This window comes from Polypterus senegalus, chromosome 4, assembly GCF_016835505.1.
Source record: "Polypterus senegalus isolate Bchr_013 chromosome 4, ASM1683550v1, whole genome shotgun sequence".
NCBI lineage: Eukaryota > Metazoa > Chordata > Cladistia > Polypteriformes > Polypteridae > Polypterus > Polypterus senegalus.
The window spans coordinates 241,669,874-241,677,270 of NC_053157.1; positions in this window are offsets into that span (position 1 = coordinate 241,669,874).

The following is a 7,397-nucleotide window of genomic DNA, read 5'->3' on the forward strand; positions in this document are numbered from 1 at the left end:
TAATCATCCGAGATGAATGCGCGCTGAGTGAAAAGCTCACATATATTGAGTCTAGAAAACATGATCAGCAAGTCTCTGATAGGCTGCAACAAAATGACGAAAGAACGGGCGCATTTTTTCACACAAGTGGACCAGGACCTTTTACTCCAAGGATATCAAGAATTTCAAGATTTAATATGCACAAGGGGTAACACTGCAAAAGCAGCCCAAACCAGAAAAGACGGCTGTCAAAAAGTGGCCGACAAATTAAACGCTAAGTAGCGCGCATTGTACTTACCGAATGCAGCGTTTCATTTCCTATGTGTCAGATTAATTATTATTTAATATGTCATAATTCCAGATCAAAAGTGAGCACAAGGAGAACATAGGAACAGGTTAAAGTGAAGTACAAGAAAAACTGGTAAATATTGCTATATAACTATTTAAAGAATTGTTGACATAAAGAATCATATATAATATAAAAAAATAATAATAATTTTAAAGCTAATAAGAAGGCAGACAAGCAAAAAACAGGTGGAGGTCCACGCTGTCCAGACCTAACCCCTGCAGAAGAGTTGGCTTTCCAGGAAAATGCCCATCGCCCTGTTTCTGAGGTCATTCCAGGGGAAAGTTCCTCCTCAGATGCAGTGGTCACTTAATTTTAGGTAAAGGATGGTCATTGCATAGATTTGTCCTCAATGTGTGCCATAGGTATGTTCCATATAGCCCTCTTTTTTGGTTGGGTCAGTTTCAGGGAATGTCATATCCCAAGAACTTGTGTCTGACCAACGAGATATTGATGGAGGTGATGAAGATATTTGATAAAGACACTGTGTCTGATTATTGATCAGGATGAGAGGTACATTTTCCGAATAATGTTTGATCAAACTCCTCTCTGATCAGTCCTATGTTCCCCAATCACATTTGGAAATAGATAGATAGATAGATAGATAGATACTTTATTAATCCCAAGGGGAAATTCACATAATCCAGCAGCAGTATACTGATACAAAAAACAATATTAAATTAAATAATAATAAAAATGCATGTAAAAGCAGACAATAACTTTAAATAATGTTCGCATTTACTCCCGGGTGGAATTGAAGAGTCGCATAGTGTGGGGGAGGAACGATCTCCTCAGTCTGTCAGTGGAACAGGACAGTGACAAAAGTCTGTCACTGAAGCTGCTCCTCTGCCTGGAGATGACACTGTTAAGTGGATGCAGTGGATTCTTCATGATTGACAGGAGTTTGCTTAATGCCCGCGCTCTGCCACAGATGTTAAACTGTCCAACTTTACTCCTACAATAGAGCCTGCCTTCTTAACAAGTTTGTCCAGGCGTGGCGTCTTTTCATCTTTATGCTGCCACCCCAGCACACCACTGTGTAGAAGAGGGCACTCACCACAACCGTCTAGAACATCTGCAGCATCTTACTGCAGATGTTGAAGGATGACAACCTTCTCAGAAAGTATAGTCTGCTCTGAGCTTTCTTACATGGAGCATCAGTATTGGCAGTCCAGTCCAATTTGTCATCCAGCTGCACTCCCAGATATTTATAGGTCTGCACCCTCTGCACACAGTCACCTCTGATGATCACAGGGTCCATGAGGGGCCTGGGCCTCCTAAAATCCACCACCAGCTCCTTGGTCTTGCTGGTGTTAAGGTGTAAGTGGTTTGAGTCGCACCATTTAACAAAGTCTTTGATTAACTTTCTGTACCTCCTCCTCCTGCCCACTCCTGATGCAGCCCACAATAGCAGTGTCATCAGCGAACTTTTGCACGTGGCAGGACTCCGAGTCATATTGGAAGTCTGATGTATATAGACTGAACAAGACTGAGAAAGTACAGTCCCCTCTTGGCCCCTGTATTGCTGCACACAATGTCAGACCTGCAGTTTCTAGGTAATGTGAATGTTAGGCTGATTGTGAGATTCTTTATGGAATTGTGGGTGTTTTTGTCTGTGTACCTGCAATGGCATGAAATGCCTCTTTTATTATTTGCACATGCAGGTGTCCAGGAAATGCTATGAAAACCCGAAGGAAATATTTCAGAGCCCAACAGACTGTACAAATTGCCTGAGAAACTGCACTTTTAGATAGATTTTCTGCATTACCTACGGTATATAGAAAAAGTGCCGCTTGCAAAAACCTCAAAGCAATGCATACTGTCTGTGTGGTTGTGAGAGCCTGACTTCGCCTAGTTTGACTTCGAATATAAGGTGCTAATAAATCTTTGAGGTTCAATATTCCCCCTCGGCTAAAGCGGTATCTTTTGAAAATAATTTCCTCCAAGAGCAACAAAGGATCTTGCCGATCGCACAAAACCTTCTCTATATGAAATTCTCTTTGTGTAATTTGTGCACCAATATCAATTGGTCACTCATTCATGAACGGCGAAGCCATGACTGGATAAATTTCATGCACCGTCACTGATTAAGTGTGTGAGCTAATCCTTGTTTACATAGAAGAGACCTGCTCCGAACAGGTTTGAAGATTAGGATGTGTTGCTATGACAACACTTCCAACAAGAGTTTTGAAAAACCGACAGACTCGTCGGGCCAAATCGTCAATAATTACATCCGGCTAAACGAGTAATCCACGTACGAAAAATACCCCCTTGGACTCAAGACAGGGTAGTGGTGAGCCCATTAGGGCTGTTTGCAACTAACCAGATGAAGCCATAAAAATGTGAAAACTGCATAGCTCAGCAGAGCCACGACTCGACTATTATGGGCTGGAGCTAAAGTGTCTGTCCTCATTGTTTAAACCTTAGAATTACCAGAGCTCTCTCCGCCACGTCTTTTGTAATCTAAATGAAACTTCAAGTAATTCCATCCCCCAACGACTTAGAACATGCACACTTCTTAAATTATCTGGGAGTGAAATTCTTAAATACTGTTCTCACCTCTCCGCCATATTGTAGTAATAAATGACAAAATGTAGGCTTTTGTAATCTAAATGTGCTGATAAAAAATATAACTGCAGAAAAAAGCTTCAAGTAGACTACAACTGAGTTTTATCCCGCTGACTAGTAATCAAAAGGTCACTCAGTTTTGAGAAGTATACTGCTCTTATTCTTACTATTTTAGAATAAAAACATACATTTGATGTCAGTGTGTAACAGCCGGTGTAATGTATGATACTTGTAAGAGTTAGTTTTTTTATTATTCACTTTTCATTCACTCAGTCATGTTTAGGATCCTTCCCTACCCCATACCGTACACTGCTGTTTTCACATAAAGACGCGCTGTAGCTCTGCAGTGTACTTGTGACTGCATTCTCGTACCAATGCTTGCGAACTGAAGTGCCTGTGTGCACTTTTCGTGGCATTACACGTCTATTTTTTGAGCATGCCCATGTCGCTCAAACACAGGAACATATGTTGGTGTACAAGTATAACAAAACAAGTGCACTTTTATTCTAGACTATAAGTGAAGAAAAAATAAAGCAAGTTACAGTAGGCGGTTGATAGGACAGCTTGCGTGGTGCAATGCTAAGAACTGCTGATTTCCGATCCGTGCTGTATAAAATCATCACATTCAAATATTAACAATTCCCACACACCCTTCCTACATTCACGACATGTGCACTTGTTGCAGTGTACACATCTCTCTGTGCTATGGTTCCTATTACACTGAATGATCACCTGACATTGTACTTTCTTCCCTATATAAATAACATTCGAGCTATAGCGCGTCTCCAAATATATCACATTTGAGTTATAGCACGTCTTTATGTGAAAATCAGCTGGATTGTGAACACGACTGAGAGAATGGAACTGAATTAAAAAAAAAAAAGCTAACCTTTACAATTATCATGCATTTACACTGGCTATTACAGACTGACTGAAATCAAATGTATGTTTTTATTCTAAAATAGTACAGTACATGCAATATTATTTGAAAAAATTATATTCAAACCCGATCTGACGCTGTTCGTTTTCAAATAATATTGCATTAGTGCGATGATGTTTTTACATATATTGTCTCTTTATTCATCTTGCGGTTTGTAATCAGTGACCGCGTGTTTTTTTTTCTCCCCGATCTTGCCAGCTCGCACATGTTGCTGTATGGTGGTGTTTCTTTTGTACTCCAGGACACGCAGACAAGCAGAGAAGGCACTAGATATATAAATAAACAGGGAAGGCACTGTATAATAGATATATAAAAAACAGCTAAGGGGATAGATATATAGATAGGAAGGAGAGGCACTATATGATAGGTAGACACATTTTATAGTTTATGCCTACATTTTGTAACATTTATTACTAAAATATGAAAAAGTTTCTGTTTTAACATTGTGTTTACACAGATTCCTGTAGAAACGGAACACACATGAAATGCGTGTGTTCCAAATAACGCTCTATTATTTCTACTCTAAAACTCCACTTCAGTCCCAGATAATCAATTAAGGCTTGAGCTGGGAAAACTTAGTGAACGTTCTGCGACGGTGGGGATGGAATAGCCGGCTGCTTGTTGCTCATCTTAATTGGCACATTTACAGTACAAAGGAGGCTGGTGGAGAAGTGAGAACGATTTTAAGAAGCGATTTAAGGTGGGACGGATCTACGACTTTTATCGTAGACTCTGGTAATTCTAGTGTTAAGCTGGCAGTGCCGCCTCAGAGACCTTGGTGAGCAGATTCTAAAGCCCATGTTGGTGAATCCCTGTTGAGCCCACTCTTATCTTGCCCCTCAGACCCTCGTGCCACTAGGTGTGCTTTAGTTATGATTCCTGCTGAAGTCTCTTTTTAAAGGGCCATATACATCTTCTCAAATGCTCCATTTCTTTCCCACCTGCTTATCTCTTCCTGCTTTGCTGACTCAGCTGATATCTCCGTGATTTCCACACACAAGTCCCATAGTTGCAGTTCATTAGTTTCTGGCTCAACTTGCAGATTATCCACACTTGATGTATCGACAGACCCTTTATTGTCAGCATTGCTGTCAGGATCAGTAAACTCTAAATTATACCATTTTTTCTGTTCTGCCAGCCCAATCTTATTCTTTATCTGTATGCCACCATCTCTGCCCACATATCTCACAGTTTGCCCCTTTTTTAGATAAACACAATGACTCCGTCTTAACCCGTGAGTTTGCTCAACTTCAATATCGACATCTTCTACTGGGACTGAAGAGTTTAGACTCTCCTTTTCATCTCCAGTATCTTCATTATCTGATGTAGTGTTAGATAAATCTCTCTCTTCATCTCTCTCACTGCTGGTGGTATGTCAGTTGTCACCTTTACCAGTGACTTTACGTAGTCTAGAATGGTGGGCCTTTCCAAGAGCACCTCCACGTGTGACACATTTCACAACTCCATCCTGTCCAGTGACATCTGCAGGTCCCTTCCACCCTTCACAGTTCACTCTTTTTGTCTCAGATTTATCATTTTCAGAATTGTCCTGTCTCTGGAGTGCTCTCCGTATTCGGTCTGAACACTCGGCTTCAGTAAATGCTCTTCTTGGAGTGTGCAGCGCTGGAATATGTGCTCCACTGACACACTCCTAGTGGTGCCTTTGAGGGCGGGTGGTCTGTCCACGAGAACACAAGGAAGCTTTGGATTTCGGCCAAACACCAGCTGATGTGAGCTGTACCAATAAACAGTGGTGGTTTGTGATATGGGTGACATGGGCTGTTGCCCAGTGTGACAACATTGTGGGGGCGGCATCTGGGGAAAAAAAAAAATATATATATATTTTTTGCGCACGCCCATGGTTCCCTGACATTATGCCAGCACATTTTGGGATTGCATGGGCACTGATCGGTTTTCTATTGCCCGTTTGCGGGGAGTAAGGGCACCCTCCATTGACGAGGTGCGCCTGCTGCTTGCCACACAGGGAGGATAGGGGAGGGGCGGCGTCGGATTCTCTGGCTGGTTGGCGCGGCATTTAATAACCAGCTCACAAAATAAAAACAAACAAACACAAAAGCACCAGACATTATGATATAGACTCATAGTTTGCACCGATGTGTTTTCTCAATTCTATCACACCCATATAGGCGGGAAGTGAGCGCGAGGGCCCTCGGTGCGCCTGCTTGCTGCTGCTGAAGTCACACACACAACCTGTCGAAAGGGCGGGGGGGTGCTTCTAAATAAAGCACATTTCATTCATAATATTGTCAATCCAAGCCCATTATGTCCCAATTAATTTTTCCTGGGTTGTGCGAAATCGCAGAAATTGTTAGATGGCTCCTTGTGCGGTTATACAGGTAGTCTTGAATAAAAGTGCACTTGTTTTGTTTGCGAAATGAAGTGTCTGTGTGTACTTTTCGTGGCATTACACGTGTATTTTTTGAGCATGCTCAAACACAGGAACACAAGTTGGTGTAAAAGTATAACAAAACAACGGGCAGATGGGGAGTGTCTGATGATTGCATATAGCGCCGAAGTTACTGCTCTTTACCATTCTCTCCTCTGCATGTCCTGGAGTACAAAGGAAACAGCATACAGCAACATGCGGGGACTGGCAGGAACACTCAATAAAACTGAATAAAAAGAAAATCAAGTGACGGTGAGATACGAAGAAGGCAGCTTCGCCAGCGTTTGTGTGTCAGAACCCTTTGGGGGGGTGCGTTAGTATGCATCGTGGTACAGCACAGAGCTATAGCGCGTCTGTATTCTGTTTCTTTTGTACTCCAGGGCATGCAGAGGAGAGAATAGTAAAGAGCAGTAACTTTTGCGCTATATGCAATCATCAGACACTCCCCCATCTGCCCGTTGTTTTGTTATACTTTTCAATACTTTTATACTGCTCAAGCGGGCATGCTCAAAAATACACGTGTAATGCCACGAAAAGTGCACGCAGACACTTCATTTCGCAAACAAAACAAGTGCACTTTTATTCAAGACTACCTGTATAACCGAAGAAAAAGAAAGCAAGTTACAGTAGGCGATTGATACGACATCTTGCATGGTGCAATGCTAAGAAGTGCAGATTTTCATTCCATGCTATATAAAATCATCACATTCCAATATTAACAGTTCCCACACACCCAAGGACCGTCCTTCCTACATTTCGACACGTGTACTTGTTGCCGTGTACACACCTCTCTGTGCTATGGTTTCTATTACACTGAATGAGCACCTGACACTGTACTTTCTTCCCTGGGGGAAGGTCCCACATCAGAGAATTTCCAGTTCCTGCATAAATTCACACCCGATCTGACGCTGTTCGTTTTCAAATAATATTGCATTAGTGCAATGATATTTTCACATATATTGTCTCTTTCTTTCAGGTGTGTAATAGAAACCACAGCATAGAGAGAAGTGTGTACATTGCTTCTTACAGGAAAAGGCGATGGAAAAAGTGCACTTGAATAAAACTGCACTTTTGTTATACTTTTACACCAATATATGTTCCTGTGTTTGAGCGACACGGGCAGATGGGGAGTGTCTGATGATTGCATATAGCGCCGA